Here is a 9,224-nt window from a genome sequence, read left to right as displayed (position 1 = left end):
CGCCAAGTGGGGACCCGACAATGAACCTGCAGCCTAGGCTGGGGTCTGGCTCAGTTCTTGGGGCTCACCTCCAGCTGTGTAGGCATTGCCTGTCAGCCGGTGGCACTGGATTTTGGTATGAGTGACACTCGCAGGCTTCTTGGTGGAGACCTGGGTCTGGGGAGGGTGTTTCCTTTTGGCAGCTATGTGCGCGGGCGACACCGCGTGAGAGGAGACACGTGGGGACAGCGGGAACCTCCCGGACGAGGAGCCGGCTGGCTTCTCCATGGGTGCCGGCGCGGTGGCCGCGCGATTCGGGTGCTCGCCCTATTCCATCTCTCTTTGCCGTCACCAGCCGGGGTGGCTCACCGGCCTCCTGCGTCCTCCATCTGCATCTTTGGTACTCCTGGTGGCGCAGCTCCCGCTTGCTTCAGACACCTCCCAGCTGGTAGCCAGGGCTTTGATTCTGCTTTAAAAGGGCCTCCACGCAGTTCGGCGGCCGAGTTCCAGAACAGGCCTTCTGAGAGAATAGGGCGAACTGCCCTGTCAGCCACATGGCATCACTTATACCACGGGGGTAAGACGGTCACAAAGGCCACTGAGAGTCTAAAGAAGGGCCACAGCCTCCTTACCTTGACAGAGGGAGGGGCGAGGTTTTAGAAAAATCGCGGGGTAGGAGATACTGTGATGGTGGTTTTAGGAAAGGACAGTCGACCACAATCTTGGGGAATAATTGGAAGGGGACAATAAAAGTAAAGAAAGAAGGGCAAAAGTCACTTAAGCAAAAACTACTTTAAAAATATACTTATTCATTATTATTACAAAAAATTAAAGTAATGTCATCAGCTGAGGCTGTGGGGAAATATTGTTAAATGCATTCCTAAAACATAGAGAGTAATTGCTCCATTTGCCTTTTCTAGCACCTAGATTGAACATGGACCATCTTTTTGGAAAGTTGATGGAAGTTTCCTAAAAGCTTTCGTAGATATTTGATAGCAGGCTGTTTTTATGCATTTATTTATTGCTTGACTGAGTGTACCCGTTAACTCAAACAACTGGTAAGGTTAGTAAAAAAACTAAAACAAAACACAATTTAAAACCAGTTGTGGAAACTTGTATGTCTTTACTTTTAAAAGGAAAAGCTCACGTTTTTTGTTTGTTTGTTTATTTTTAAGTAGGAAACCAGTTCTGACTCACCATTATTATTTTAAGAGGTTGTGCCGAGAATTTCCTGACTTAACTTTAATCCATCTTGAATTGTGTGCTTCCATGTCTGATAACACCTAATGGGCCCAGTGAATCACCTCTTCGTCTTAGGTAGTTTTGTCAGGTGTTAGAAAAAGAAATGGCAGAATCATTCTGGAAAATGACCTTCCTGTTGCATAAATATAATGTGATTATGGTGACTGTGTTGAGTGGTAGCTTAGAGAACATAGAACAGCATCCTGGGTTCCTTTTGGCTCTTTATCCCCATTGGCAAACACTTCAAAAGAGGGGTTCACACCCAGCTCTGCCTTCTGCCTGTGAGTTTTTGGTTTACATGGTATCTTTAAAGCAGAAGAAAGACAGCTGAATTGAGAAATCTTTTTAATGGTTTCATTGCAAGGCTAAGTTTATAACATTTTGCATTTTTTTTCCCCCAAGAATGACTCAAATTGCTGCCCAGATTTGTCGTTTGTGCCAAAGTTCAAACTGTATGAATCATGTGAAAAGGATATAATTAAATTTATTGTATATTTTAATATTAAGAAAACAGGTGAGTGGCAAACTATATTCATGAATTTAGCAGATGTTTATTAAATACCTACTATGAGCAAAACACAGTGCTAAATGAAATTAGAACCTTGTTCTGACTTGGATCAAATTCGGATGTAAAAGTTCATCTAGTGACCATCCATTTTGTTAGTCCAGTATTTCACTTTCACTCAGATGAGTTTACAAAGCAGCACATTGCTTACAATTTGACTCATCGAGTAGTGGGTTTTTATTGCTGCTTTCTCTTTTTTTCATCCTTTTCATAGTCTGTCTGCATACACATCATAAAATCAGCACCATTGACTTTGAAGACATTTATTAAAACAATGCATTTGTGAGAGGAAATTTTATGAGACCTGTGGCTTATAAACTCCTTGAATCATTTACTCCAGATGATTGGATCCTAATCCTTGCAGGGTGGGAAAGGCCCTAATGGTTCCAGGATGAGATGAGAACAGTTTTAAACATATCAGTCACAACTGAGGAACACTGCTTCCCTTCAATGACTGTGGTCCTCACATTAATTACTTTTGTCCCTTGATTAATAGTCACCTGGCATAAAGTTAAAAGTGAATGGCCCACAATAGCAATAATTCTAAAGGTATATTTTCTAAGTAATTTGAGTGTGTGTGTGCGTATGTGTATATACACTGCCAAGATCTGTGCATTTTCTTTAAAAAAAAAAAAGGAACCAATCAGTATTTACTTAAAGAAAAAGTTGAAGAATGCCTCTCTTAAAGATGATAGAAGCACAGAACGAATTTTTCTTAGGTAGTATTTTTAAGTTTGGAAGAAGGCTCAAATAGTAACATAGATTTTGGCCAAGGAACAAACCTTCAAATGCATGTCAGTCACTGGGTAGTTACTGGAGAATCAAAGATGACCAGGATTTAGCTCACAGCCTTGGGGAAGTTGCAGGGAGGGTGAGGAACTTGATTCAGATGTAATGAACAATAATGTACTAGCGTATGTCTTGCAGCGTTTGCCTACAGGAAGAAGTTGGGGAAGACACCGTAGAGAGGCGGATTCTTAAACTGGCCCTTGAAGTGTGCCTAAGGGTTTCCCAAGCAGGAAGGGCAGGACATTGTGTTCCAGGCAAAGAACCACAGGGACAAGGCACCAAGGAGGGAAAAGACATACATGCAACCGAAGTGCCAGACCCCAGGAACCTGTGAGAGAAAGCACAGAATAGATGTGAGTAGCTCAGAAAACATGCATAATGTGAGTCTCGGCCTAGGGGCTGGCCAGGTGTGAGGATTAAGAGCTCTTGAAAAATAAGAAGGGAAATAATCAGTGACTGTTCAAAAACAACCATCTCATTTCCAAGTCATCCTAGGCTACAGGAAGCTTGAGATAAAATCAGAAGTCATTCCCCCTGGCCTAGAAGTCTTCGCCTACTGGGGCCTTAGCCTGCCTTTAGTACCTCATCTCTTGCCCCTCTCCTCCTTACTCAATGTAAACTTATTTTGCTTTTCACACATACCAAGTCTGGTCCCACCTGAACAACTTTGCTGTACATCACTGGTTCTCAAACAGGCCACTTTGTCTCCCAGAAGATATTTAGAGATGTTTAGAGATGTCTGGAGACTTTCTGGCTACCGAGATTTGAGGAACGCTGCTTCTATCCAGTGGGTAGAAGCCAGCTATACTGCTAAACACAATCCCACAATGCATAGGATAATACTCCATAACAAAGAATTATCAGTCCTAAAGTGTCAGTAGTGCCAAATTAAGAATCTTCTAGATGTTCGCTTAGCATGGGCGTTCCTCTCACAGGTCTAGTCACTCTGTCACCTCCCAGGGTTATTGTCTTTAATTATCACTACCCAGTGGTTCTTATCTATTTATTTGAATTACTGTGCAGCTCCTCTATTAGACTATAAGCTCTGTGAAGGCAGAGGCTGGACCGCATCCCTACTTTCAGAACAGTGCTTGCACACCTCAGTTACTCAGTCAATATTTGTTCATCAAATAAATAAATGAGTGGGTGGTAATCCTGTTCCAGCCCTTACCAGCTCTGTAACTTTGGCAAGTTACTTAAATTTTCTGAAGTCCCTTTTTTCTCATATGCAAAATAAATTTTAAAAATAATAACTATTCAAAAGTATGAGAAGTAATGAGATAATATGTACTAACATACCTGGCATGGAGTAGGGGCTTAATAAACATTAATTCTCTGCAGTATTTGACAGTGGACCAAATACACACTGCTGTATTGATAGAACAAATTATGATTAATTAGGCAGAAAAATATTTGATTTGTTTATTTAAAAATCAAGTTTCATTTTCTGTAAAGAGAAAAAGTGAAGTGATTAAAGGTATTAACTCTGACATCAGACTTTCTGGGTTCAAATCCCAGATCTGCCACTTACCGCTTGGAGGCCCTGGGGCATTTGATTGAAGCTCTCTGGGCTTCACTTTCTCCATCTGAAACCTAGGCTATTAATAGTGCAACTACTTTACAGGGTTCTTAGTACTTCTCCCAAAATACTGAGTCTGAGAAGAAAGATTATGTGTAGGTGGTTTACTTTGGGACGAATTTCTAGGGATTCATTAGGACACTGGAATCTGAGAGTAAATGGATTAAAACAGGAAGGAAGTCAGACTGGTCCAGGGGGTCATGATTGAGCCGGATCCTGATGTGGAAAATGGTATGAGTCTGTTGGGCCCTCCCTGTGAAGCTATAATAGCTAGCTCAGAATCTCGGCCTGAGAAGAGGGTGATATTTATCCATCCATTAGCTCCCTGGCCCCAGGGGATTTAACCTTGTTACACTTTAATGACACTTTCTTTCTCTTTTCTTTCTTTCTTTCTCCCCCCCCCCCCCGCCCCCAGGGAAGGCAACCCTTGGTTGACCTTGCAGATTGCATGGACCTGGTCAGTTTACATTCCTTTATTTATTTATTTATTTTTTAATTTTTTATGCCTACAGCACCTGTCTTCTTAGGTGATCTCCCATCCAAGTACTAACCAGGCCCGACCCTGCTTAGCTTCTGAGATCAGAGGGGATCTGGCTGGTTCAGGGTGGCATGGCCACAGACTTTAATGACACTTTCAAGTTTGTATAGGCACCAGTGTGGCTGGGGGCGTTGTCCCAGGCACCCCACCCGGTAGAGGCATAGCAGTTTGGTTAAAAGCAAGAGACAAGTAGTGTGGCTTAGCAAGATCCAGGGAGCACTACCAACATCAAATGGCCAGAGCAGGAAAGTGGGCTGAGGAAATAAAAATGAGGGGCATAAAAAATAGCCAGGACATCAGGCTGTTGTGAGCATTAAAAGATAATTATAGCACTTAAATAATATCTGGCATATCAGATATGCATTATATATGCATTTTTATATTACTGTTTTGTATTAAATTTCCTATTGACCTCCTCTTAATAAGGGTCAATGACGTTATTATTCAGTAGAAAGAATACTAGACTGAAAATTGGGAAACTTGCTTCCTACCAGGTATACCCGATAAAGCTTTTTCTTTTTTTGTCTTTCAAATATACTTTGGGTTTCTGCAAATTGCAAGATGTTGATCTTTTACATTAGACTACACAAAATGATTTGACACAGTCTGCTGTTGAGGACTCGATATTTATTGGTTGAAATAAGACAAGTTTGTATATAGCTCAAACACAAGTCAGAAAGTAATAGCACATTTCACCTATTCTAAAATGCATATCCCCTCCTCCTCACCTCGGATTTAATATCTCTGAAATGAGGAGTGTTTTAATAGATGACATCTTAGATTTGATAAAATAAGGTAAATTTCACCGAAGAGGTACCAACAAAATTCCATGGGAATCAAAAGAAGGGAATCATTATTTCTAGCTAAAGATTTCAGGAGACTGAAGAAAGATGTAGACAGCGACAAAAAATAGTAGGCAAATTAGTCAACATTACAGAGTGTCCTTGTTTTTCTTCTCTTTAAAATGAGTGGCTTAGACTAGACTAGAGATGTTTCTGTTAGTAGTTCGAAGTCTTATGTCGTAGATTTGGAAGCTTGTTGCAGCTGCCATGGTCCCTGCCCCCGTGCTCCTCATGCGGAGGGTTGTGTGGCCTCCAGTTAGAAGGAGAGCTTTTTGGCTGTGGGACTCCTGTGGTGCTTCTAGGTGCTCTCAGGGGCTGTCAAATCCTTGTTATAGTTATCAGGCTGTAGTATATCTGCGAGTATCCGTCATCTCCATGAGACACGTAAACTCCATTGTGCAAGGATGTGTCTGTAGGGTGTGGAGTTTTGCCCCCTCACGGAGAACAGTGCTTGGCACATTCTTAGACTATCATTGACTCTAGTTGAATGGATGTTGATAGGTAATCGATCCCTTATCAGAACCTACTAACACATTGCTAGGAAGTTTAGGTAAACTTAAGCATTCAGGAAAATGAAAAGGTAGTTAGGTATTTTAGCAGAACTAGCTTGGGTTCTCTAAAACAGGATAATATCATGTATTTTTTTTCTGCTTTAAGAAACTGATTTTTTTTTTTGCTGTTTTTTTAACTTGATTGAAAAATTTCAACCTGACCTTTTTTTTTTTTTTCTGTAGAAGGCAAGACCCTGGTTAAGCTTTCTAGAGTAGCTAAACTGTATGTTTGGACCAGTTTGGCCAAACTGAATGCTCAGCAAGGATCAATTTGGTGCTAAACTCAATGTACTGCACAGGGCCAGCCATCTTGGTGAAAAAGTAAGAAGTAGGAATTTATGAAACTTATGTGGAGATAATTGGTTTCACAGCTTCCATTTTTGGGAAAAAAAGCCTTAAGGATATCACTGGTTCAGAAAAAAATATGATGACACAGTGTTAGAGGAGAATGAAAATGTCACATTTAACTTGTGAAAAATGTTCAGAGATAAAGCAGCAATCTTCCCCGTTGGTAAAACAAACAAGCGAGAGCTGGTGAGCTGGCCCCAAGGAGCCCTGCCAAAGTCACATTGCCCGCAGACACTTTGCAGACTCTTGTTCATTTCCATTTCATTTAGTTTTCCCTATCTTTCCAATAGCCCCATCATCTTTAATCAAGCATAAAATTAAACTGGGAAGCAATATTTTCTGGTTTTATATTCTATTTTTTGTCCTCATCAGAATCTAAAATTATACCTAAGCAAGTCTAGAAGGCAGTGTTCTGAACTCTTCTAACCATGAGGAAGATTGTACCTTCTTAGGAAAAATGTTTTAAATGAACCAATATTATTAGTAGTATTTTTTATAAAATATTCTCTCTTGAACGAAGCAAATTGTTTTAATATGTTTGGAACACTTGAAAAGCTCTTAGTGGTAACTGTTATCCAGAGTTTACAAATGCAGATTAGTTGGCCACAGTACAAATTCAGCATAAAAGTATTTTGTGTATCTAGCAAGCAAGGTTTTTGTTTGTTTGTTCATTTGTTTTAAAATTGGTCAAAAAATTAAAATTCAGTGATTTTACATTAAAGTTAATTTTTTTTCTGGTGAAAAATTTGGGAGGCCTGCTAATTCAGAAGGTTTTCATCCTGCATTTGTTTATATAGTTAACGAATATCTCCTGAGTTGCCTGCTATGTGCCAGGCACTAAAGGCAATCGCCTGGAACCCGAAGCCAGCCACTCCCTTTGAGGGGTGGCTTGGTGGCTGTATAGGTTCTCCAGTGTGCCACAGTCCAAGCCACTTCTCTGAGGCCTGCTCTCAATACCTATTTATCATCACTCTTCCACAGTCGACTTTCTCATTACAGAAAAAATTTGTATCAATATATGGCAGAGACCGCTAGCTGTCCAATAATTATTTATACTCTCTCTTTCATACAGTAGAGTTGCCATTGAAAAGTGGCTTATTAACTAGACTCTACATTTTACAGCTTATTTTTTTAATCCAGGTTACATGAAAACTTCTCACCCATGGAATGCAAGCAGAAGTAAGGGGCTGCATTCTCGAGAGGATTTTTAACTAAAGCAGAGTCTCTTTACTTTCTTTTCCCTCTTTCGAAGGGTGCATTCGAATATCCTGGATCTTCTGAACCACAGAATGGAAGGAGCCTGGGGACTGAGTTCCATGTGGAAGAAAGGTGCCCACTGAGCATAAACACATGCAGTGGACTGTTTGGATTTATTTGACACCAACTAGCATTAACTTGGGTAAGATATCACACCTCTTACCAAAACTGGGGCGGCGGGGGGGGGGGGGGAAGAATATATAAAAGAGGGTGATATGTTTCAAAAGTGGAAGAGAGAATTATCTGCCCATGTCAGTAATTTACAGTACCTGCCTGACTTTTGAGTTTGAAACCCCTTTCTTAATGAAATTGTTCAGATCATTGTCTTCCTTCCAATTTCTTCCTTGGTCAGCTTCTGTATTATAGGAGTAAATTTGGTCATAATATTCAGAAAGTTGAAAGCAAATCTTAAAATTTAAGACAAAAGAAAATGGCTTGAAAAATCGTTTCAAGTGTTCCAAATTTCAAACAGTCATTCCTTTAGCTATAGAAGGCTATAATGTATAATGGAATCAACTGTTTGTAGAACTGAAAGCCATCTAGAGACATCTAACCTTACCCTCTATATCCATTGTGTGAATTCTCTCAGTAGTTACATTTGAGTCCTGCCTATTTGTAAATAGTACTTGAAGTGTGCTGAGGTCCTTACCACAGAAGACTGCTTTTTTGAGCAGTCTTTGTTGTTATAACTTTCTTATCATTTTGGATAAAAATCTGTCACTGATACCCACCACTAGCTATAACAAATTCTCAGATGCTTATGAAGTCACATAGGATAAGCCTAATTTCTCTTCTGTGTGCCCATGCAACAGCCCTTTTGTTACTAAATGATGAATATCAGATGTCATGCCTACTACTAGTACTCTTAACTTTCCCAGACCAAAGGCTCTTGGTTCTTCCAACTGTTACACATATATTTATTGTGCCATCACAATACTGATTGATGTTTCTAGAAGCACTCAATGAACTTCTAGATATATATTCTTAATTATGATATATTCTTAATTGTATTATTATTTTGCACGTGCTTTTGGCCATTCTCATCAGACAGTTGAAACATATTTAAATTTGTTGTCAACCATATATTGTATGTTTGTCTGTAAGTATAGTCCAATATTTTCTGTTTGTGGTTTTGGCTTATTAATCCTTCATCTGTTAGTTTGAAGTATTTTTGAAGTGTTCCTATATCTCAGTACTTAAAAACTTAAGTTTCTGTAGTTTGGATCTTAGGGGAAAATTGGTTTTGTCTCCATGGGAACCTTATATGTTTATATTTCAAAATAAACTAGAATTTATTCTATAAGAGTTTCAGAGGCAACCTCAGATTTAGGATTTTTCACAGCCATTTTTAAACAGTTAATTATTTTCCCCATTTCCTCTGAATATTTCTTAATTATCTTTTGTCTCCTACATTTCTAAATGTCTGTGATCTCTTATGAAATTTTGAAGCTTTCTGTATGCTAACTCTGCAATTTCAGGAAAAGACTATGTTATTATTTTAGCCTTTCTGATGATGGGATACTTCATGGTTGAC

The 9,224-nt window shown here is 39.6% G+C and overlaps 1 pseudogene; it reads right to left on the bottom strand.

The window, feature by feature from the left end:
* Nucleotides 1-4,657: 4,657 nt before the first annotated feature.
* LOC118612148 lies at nt 4,658-4,775 on the bottom strand (annotated as a pseudogene).
* Nucleotides 4,776-9,224: the final 4,449 nt, after the last annotated feature.

This window comes from Rousettus aegyptiacus, unplaced genomic scaffold (genome assembly GCF_014176215.1).
Source record: "Rousettus aegyptiacus isolate mRouAeg1 unplaced genomic scaffold, mRouAeg1.p scaffold_m13_p_15, whole genome shotgun sequence".
Lineage (NCBI taxonomy): Eukaryota > Metazoa > Chordata > Mammalia > Chiroptera > Pteropodidae > Rousettus > Rousettus aegyptiacus.
The sequence above is the reverse complement of the archived record's forward strand: the minus strand, read 5'-3'. Positions and strand labels throughout refer to the sequence as shown.